This window comes from Balaenoptera borealis (assembly GCF_965194805.1).
Source record: "Balaenoptera borealis genome assembly, chromosome: 1".
Classification (NCBI taxonomy): domain Eukaryota; kingdom Metazoa; phylum Chordata; class Mammalia; order Artiodactyla; family Balaenopteridae; genus Balaenoptera; species Balaenoptera borealis.
This window is the reverse complement of record NC_138860.1, coordinates 92,216,246-92,223,799: the sequence shown is the minus strand read 5'-3', so window position 1 is coordinate 92,223,799 and position 7,554 is coordinate 92,216,246. Positions and strand designations below refer to the sequence as shown.

Sequence of the window (7,554 nt, the reverse complement as noted above, 5' to 3'; positions counted from 1 at the left end):
GAGGCTGACTAGCTTACTGGGTCTGGGGCCAGCCTAGTGGGCACACAGGACAGTGAGGGTGCTGTGGAATGCCCAGGAGGAGACTAGGGGTCCGGGTCTCCAACAGCTCAGCGGGCCAGCGGGCCGACTGGGACAAGCCAGCCAAAGCATGCTGCAGAGAAGTCTCTCCAACTCCTTCTCATAGCAAAGCGAGAAAAGGTCAGGGGGGCGCTGGGATCGCTGTCAGGGCACCGGCCTTCTCCTGGGGCGTTCTAAACCGGGGGTGGAGGTGGGAAGGGAGGCGGCACGGGAGGCGGGGGGAAGGGAAGAAGGGAGAAGGCGGGGAGAAAAGGGGGGAATGGTACGGGGGAGGAGAGTAAGGGGAAGGAGAAAGTTGGGAAAGAGAAAGGAAGAGAAGGTGGAGCCAGGGGAAGGGCGGGGAGAGGGCGACAAAGGCCGCACTGCGGCTGGCGCTCCCCGCGCTCCGATGCGCCCGCGCTGCAGCCGCTGGGACCCGCCGTCCCCGCAAGGCCGTCTGGAGAGGGGGCGCGGGAGCCTCGGGCAGGGTTGAGGTGGGAGGAGAAGGAAGGAGTCGGGGACAAAAAGGGGCGGAAGCACAGGGCCCGGGAGGTTTTACTGACGTTGCCCTGGGAGATGGGGTGGGGAGGAGTGGCGTGGGGCGCGGGGCCGGCTTCCACCTGCGCCCCCAGCGCCGGGCGGCTCCGCGCCGCGTCCCGCCGCCGCCCGCTGAATCGTCTCCCACCTACTGGTATTTTCTCCTAGCTTTCAGTTGAATGGTGGAATGTTTTCACCATTTCCTTCCTGGAGCTGAGGTTGAGGCCCACTGTCTTCGCTGGTATGAAATATTATTGTTGTACTCTCGCTTCTGTCTGGTTTGGGATTTGAGGATGGAGAAGGTACATTCTCTCATAATTAATTTAGGTGGCTGTCGCTGTGGTCACAGCTGGCCCCAGGCAAAGAGCAGAGCCTGAGAAATTGAGGCGATGGAAAGGAAATAATAACCATGGCCTGGATGAGCCACAAAGAGAGCCTTACTTAACCTCCTGCTGAGTGGCGGAGCCCGCCGGCGCTGCGCTCTCCTCTCTCCAGCACCCACTGCGCGTGGGCACTAACAATCTACTAAGCATTTGTTACACTGCATCATTTACCCCCAGAGTCACCCCGTATATTAGCTTTTACAGCCCCCTTTTACAGATCAGAAAACTACAATTCAAAGAGGTTAAGTAATTTGCACTCTTCCAGCAGCAGGAAAAGCTCGGATGGGAGCCATGATCTCTCCTGTATACCCGGCAGCCCCTCCTGATTCTTGTCTTTGGAATCCCAACATTCCCAGTTTCCTCCATCCCCGCCCCCCTCCTTATCCCACCCACAGTGAGGTTTCAGGCCTGAAGTGCCCCCTTCTCCTCCCTCCCCAAGATTTGCCTTTTAAATAGAATCTAAGCTTCAGGTGAAAGGGCCATGTCTTAAGGGAACTGATTTAAGTGACAGCCAAGAACGCAGAGCGGTATTGTGGGCGCAGCAAACCCCGCAGCCCCTAGAGAAGCCGCGCCCTTTCTATCCGTGGGCTCGGCTTTCCGGGGAAAAGAGGAGTGGCTGGACCTTAGCTGAGAAGCTACTGCGTGCCTGGCACATTCGGCCACACGCTTCGTACATGTTACCCACCCCTCGATCCCTCACAGCTCCCCACGAGGTGGTTGCTATTCTCCGCATCTCACAGAAGAAGAACCTGGGTCTTCGCAGAGGTGAAAGAACTGGCCCAGGGACATTGCTGCTAGGAAGTGCCTGAGTTGGAATCGAAACCCATTCATTCATTCCTTAAGCGTATTTGTACTCTTTATTATTTTTGCTGTGTGCAGGGATATGGAGATGAGATATTATCCTCCCCTCCCTGTTTATGCTCCCAAGCAGGCGAATAGACATGAGCAAATCACTACAGTTAGGTGTTGTATGATAGTCGCTGTATGGGGTGCTGTGAGTGGACCACAAACGCTAAATCGTGGCCAATTCCACGTAGGCAGGCAGTGGGCAAGTGGAAGGGAGCCAGGAAGAAAAGAAAACCTTTTTGAAAGAGACCTGTTCAGCCTGGCGTTTTTCTTCCCCCTCCCCCGCGTTGCCTCCAGAAACCACTGTGATATGGGGGGGGGGAGCACCGGGGTCTCGGACGGGGCCTCTTTGAATGTCCCTTGACGCCCCTGCTCAGGGCCACCTGACTTCACTGCAGCGTTCTGAGGATTATTAGATCATTATGAAGTGCCCTGCATTTCATGGTATATTTGGGCATCCTAAATGTACAGGAATCATCTTCCCCCCCCCGCCCCCCCCCCCCCCGCTTTCCCAGTTCAACAGGAGATGATTTTGAAATATGCTTGACTTGAAGAACAAGGATTAAAAAAAATGTGGGGAGCCTGAGGTAAAAATGGAAAAGAGATGAAACCCAAAGTATTTTCAAGGTGTCTTTCTCTGTGTTTCTATTTTGCAGGTTTTAAAAGCAGAATTAAAGTGTAAAGAAGAGGGAAATGGCTCTGATGCAGCATTTACATAAGAAACACATTCAGAAAAAGAGGCTGTGATGCTGAAAGTTTCCTTATTATACTGCACTAAAAATCTCCCTTGGGATTGGCAGAAGTTTAAATTAGCTGGGGAGTGGAGGAAATAAAATCCCCCTTTTCAAATTGCAAATCTCTCCCAAACTGAACATTTCGCCTGAGGAAATGGCCACACTGTGTTCAGGAGCAGACAAAGCCCTCTTTGATTGAGAGCTCCACCTTCTCAAGCCTTCATTACAATTCCCTGCCTCGCCCTACATCCGCTGGACAAGTCCCTACTGCGCTGGGGCTACTGTCACAGGCCTTGAGCGTCTCTCTCAAGGAGGCCCTTGTTTCAGTGGGTGTGCAGTTTGCTCTAGAAATGTGTCCACAAGCCATATAATTGACTCGAGAAATCAAAGTCAGTGGAAATAGCACAAAATGTCATCCACTTCCACAACCCCCTATTCTGAACGTGTGTATTCCTATATGTTTTCTCCAACAACTATCAAGTATTTACATGTTAAACTGCAAAGAATTCACATAATGCCATCAACACAGTGTTTCGGCTGTCTATGGCTGCATAATGAACTACCCTAAACTTGGTGACTTAAACAGCAAACCATTTTGTTATGTTGTTGTGATTTTGTAACTCAGGAAGGAGGGCAGGGCTCAGCTGCGTGATTCTCCTGCTCCAGGTGGTGTCAACTGGGATCACTTGGTGATATTCAGCTAGTAGTGGGGCTGATCTGGAGGGTCCAAAACGGTTTTGTTCACACATCTGGCACCTTGGCAGGGATGGCTGGAAGGGTGGACTCCACGGGCCCCTCTCTCTTCCTGTAGACTCAAGCCCTCTCTGCATAGTCTCTCCAGCCAGGTGGCCAGACTTTACGTAACAGTTCTGTTACCGAGTCCAAGCTCATACTGCTCCCCGCATGACAGGCCAATAAATTGAGGACAGGTTATCGGGGCAAGGAATAGCGGCTTTATTTGGAAAGCCAGCAGACGAGGAGGATGGAGGACTAGGGTCCCAAGAAACTATCTTCCTTGAGTTAGAATTCAGGCTTCTTTTATACTAAAAGAGGAGGGGGTGTGGGTGGCTCCTGCAAACTTTTTTTTTTTTAATTAATTATTTTTGGCTGCGTTGGGTCTTCGTTGCTGCGCGTGGGCTTTCTCTGGTTGCGGCAAGCAGGGGTTACTCTTCGTTGCGGTGCGCAGGATTCTCATGGCGGTGGCTTCTCTTGTTGCGGAGCACGGGCTCTAGGCACGTGGGCTTCAGTAGTTGTGGCGCACCGGCTCTAGAGCGCAGGCTCAGTAGTTGTGGCGCACGGGCTTAGTTGCTCCGCGGCATGTGGGATCTTCCCGGACCAGAGCTGGAACCGGGTCCCCTGCATTGGCAGGCGGATTCTTAACCACTGCGCCACCAGGGAAGTCCCATCCTGCAAACTTCTTGGTGCCAGAATCCTTTGTTCTGTCCGCGGGTCACAAGGTTCCTATAAACCTCCAACAAGAGAATGTTATTCTCTGTTCTGCAACTTTTTATCTCTATGTGAATGGAAAAGTGTTACACCTTTAAAGGTCAGAGCCTTGAGAATGGACTATACCGTATATTTCAGGCTATAAGCAACATTCTTAACTTGTAGCAAAAGCAATAGAATACAAAGGTTAAAGTAAAAGAAACAGATCTAATAGGAGTCAGGTTTGTTCTTCCCTATTACAGTTCAGATCTCTTAACACCAAGGGTTCCGGAACTCCTAAAGCCCCAATTGTCAGACCCTATTAAAGGCTTTTCTTTGGAGTCTCAACGCTCCCAATTTCTTCCTCGCCCTTTCCCTCCCTCTACCTCACCCTGACCCTGCTCAGGACAGCCACTTACTGTGCCCAGAACTGGCACAATGTCACGTCCGCTGCAGTCTATTATTGGTCAAAGCAAGTCACAGTGCAGCCCAGAATAATGCGGAGGGGAAATAGACCCCACCTCTCTGTGGGAGGAGGGTCAAAGAATTTGTGTCCATCCCTAACCCAGTGGCCAACTACACCCAGTATCAGTAGGGCTTATGCGTAGACTTATTTTTCCAGGGATAAGAATAGACTACACAGAAGCATAGAATCTGAGATTTGGAAGGGACATCATCTAGTTCAACATCCTAATTTTACAGATGATAAGCGAGGCTAGGAGAGAGCTAACAAACTGAGTCACACAGTCACTAGTTGCAAAGGGAAGTCTCAACCCCAGCTGTTCCAACTCCAGATTCAACAAGATATTTACTGAATGCCTACTAGGTTCACAGTGCAGCACTTACACTGAAGGAAGAGATACAAAGTCGAATCTTTTGCGGTTCTTGGTATCTAAGAGTTTACAGTTCAGGGGAGAGGAAGAGTCAAGAAATGAAGGTAATACAGGAAAATAAGAATTGCAAATAACATGCCATGAAACTCTACAGAAGAATAAATCTAATCCAGCAAGAGAGTTTAGGAAGGGATTTCTGAAGACCTGGGTTTGACATGGGTCTTTAAGGATGGGTGAAACTGTAGACTGGTGGCAGCATAGCGGGAGGCTGCTCCAGCCAGAGCACATGGTGAGCAAAAGGAGAGACAGGGGAGAGCCAGGGAAGTGAGGACTTAATTCTGCATCATCCACCCTCTGACTCAGTCACGCTGGAGACCCAGGGTGCACCCTGTTCAGATAGATGTCCGGACCTGCAACGAGCCTGTTGTGGTTCACTGAGATGCTTTACAGTTAATTCTCCTATATGAGCAGGCTCAGATTTCTGTTCCAGCCCAGCCATTCCCAACACTGACTACACAGTAGAATCTCCATGGATATTAGATTCTCTGGGATGGGACTCAGGTCTTAATTTTGTTTTTAACTCTTCAGGTGATTTTAATGTGCTGGAGCAGCGGTTCTCAAACGCTAATGAGCATCAGAATCACATGGAGGGCTCATCAAAACACAGATTACTGCCCTGCCCCCCAAGAGGCTCTGGTTTAGAAACTCTGGGGATGGGGCCCAAGAATTAGCCTCTCTCTAACAAACTCCCAAGTGATGCCTCTGCTGCCTTTCCCTGGACTAACCGCACTTTGAGAACCACTGCCCCAGACAGTTGACCTAACCAGTGACCCCTGAATCCACCTACTTGGAAATTCTATCCTTGAAAAGAGAACCGAAGTTACAGACTACGTAGCCCAAAGCCCTGCTACTCAAAGTGTGGTCCGCAGACCAGGAGCATTGGGATCACCTGGGAGCTTGTTAGAATGCAGACTTTCGGAGCCACACCCCAGACCCAAGGAATCAGAATCTGCATTTTAATAAGACTGTCCAGGTGATTTGAAGACACAGTACAGTTTGACAGGCTCTGCTTTTGAGCTAAGTTCTGAGTGTTAATTTCTCCTGGACACCTGAATCTTGATGGTCTCACAAGATGAGCAGAGGCCCCCAGGCATAGTAGCTATGATGACCCACTGGACATGGGCACAAGCTGAGATGTTGGTAACACAGGAACTCACCTGAGCTTTTTAATACATAAACTATGAATTTGGATAATAGCAGCTGATAACAAACACAACAGTTCTGTTTTTTGGTGGGTTTTTTTTGTTTGGTTTGGTTTGGTTTGGTTATGCCTTTTGCAGTTTATGAAGCACTTTTACCTACAACTGGTTCTACATCTGTTAAAAAATGTTGAAATACCCAACTCAAGCACAAGTAAAAACTCTAATCACTTAACTATCAGGAGTATCTATGACTTTAAATTCCCTTCACTCCTACCAGTGGGTGACCCCAGGCCATTTTCATAGCATTTGGCCCTATTCCAGACTGGATGAAGTTTCTTTTCTTTTTTTTTTATTGTATTTTTTTTCTTTTCTGAAGTTTCTATTTTGACTTCGTGTATTGATTACCCCCTTCATACTGCTCTCAAAACTAAATGCCCCCAGCTAGCTCTGAGTTTCTTGCCTAAGGAGATCTTTCTTCCTTATTACAAAGAGGAGAGTTAATGATTCATTTGGCAAAGATTTCACCCGTGGGTTTGGAATTTGCCTTATTTTCAGGTGGCTTGCTCTAAACCAACTACACCTGTGCTTTACCACTGGCAGGATACTGAAAGCCCTCCCCACCCCTCCCAGCATCCCAGACCTCTTGCCTTAGCTTCTAATCCAATTAGTTCAATTTAATCCCTTTCAGTGGAGGGGGGCAGCAGGGGTCAGGCTGCTGCCCTGTCTCATTCCCAGTTGAGTCCTTCTGTCTCCTTTTGCCAATCTCATGATCTGATGGATTGTTCCAAAATCTCTAGTGTGGGCTTTCATAGAAAAGAAAAAAAAAAATCACCCTGGGAGGTCACTTCAGGTCTCTTGATAGTGCAGGCAGGTATTAAATGCCGCGCTGGCAACGCTCCAACCCAGACAGTTCCTCATGGACATTCTTGCCATTTTCACAGGATGCTGAATTTTTCTATTTTTAACAAAAGAATGTCATTGTCGGGATGAGAAAAAGTTTTGGCTTATGTGAAAGAAGAAAGTCACATCAATGCCGATAAAAAAGTAAAGGATCCTGATAGAATACTCGGTTTACTTGTCAAGGTACAGGTGATTATATTGTGATGGGAAGCAATCACCAAAATTATCCTCATCTGGCTGATCAGGTGGTTTTTAAGGAGTGTATTATCTCGTGGCAGGAAAGGAGGGGGTGAACTATGCCAGGTAGGTTTCTTTGTGGGGGCATACGTGTGTAGCCAGCTTTGGGGAAAACAATGTACAAAAATTAGTTGGTTGTGAACTTGATCAATCAGGGAGGGATTATCTGCTTGCCAGAAGAATTTGCCAGCAGCGTTTTTGGGTTTTTTTGGTTGCATCGGGTCTTAGTTGCGGCATGCAGGATCTTCATTGAGGCATGCGGCATCGTTCGTTGCGGCGCGCGGGCTTCTCTCTACTTGCGGATGCGGGCTCTCGGGTTGAGGCACCCAGGCTTAGTTGCCCCGTGGCATGTGGGATCTTAGTTCCCTGACCAGGGATTGAACATGCGTCCCCTGCATTG

At 49.1% G+C, this 7,554-nt stretch overlaps 1 long non-coding RNA gene across 1 annotated transcript; it reads left to right on the top strand.

The window, feature by feature from the left end:
- The first annotated feature begins 698 nt into the window (after positions 1 to 698).
- LOC309617600 lies at positions 699 to 2,679 on the top strand. The gene is made up of 2 exons (XR_014238071.1): positions 699 to 835; positions 2,480 to 2,679. It is a non-coding gene; the product is annotated as an uncharacterized lncRNA (long non-coding RNA).
- Positions 2,680 to 7,554: the final 4,875 nt, after the last annotated feature.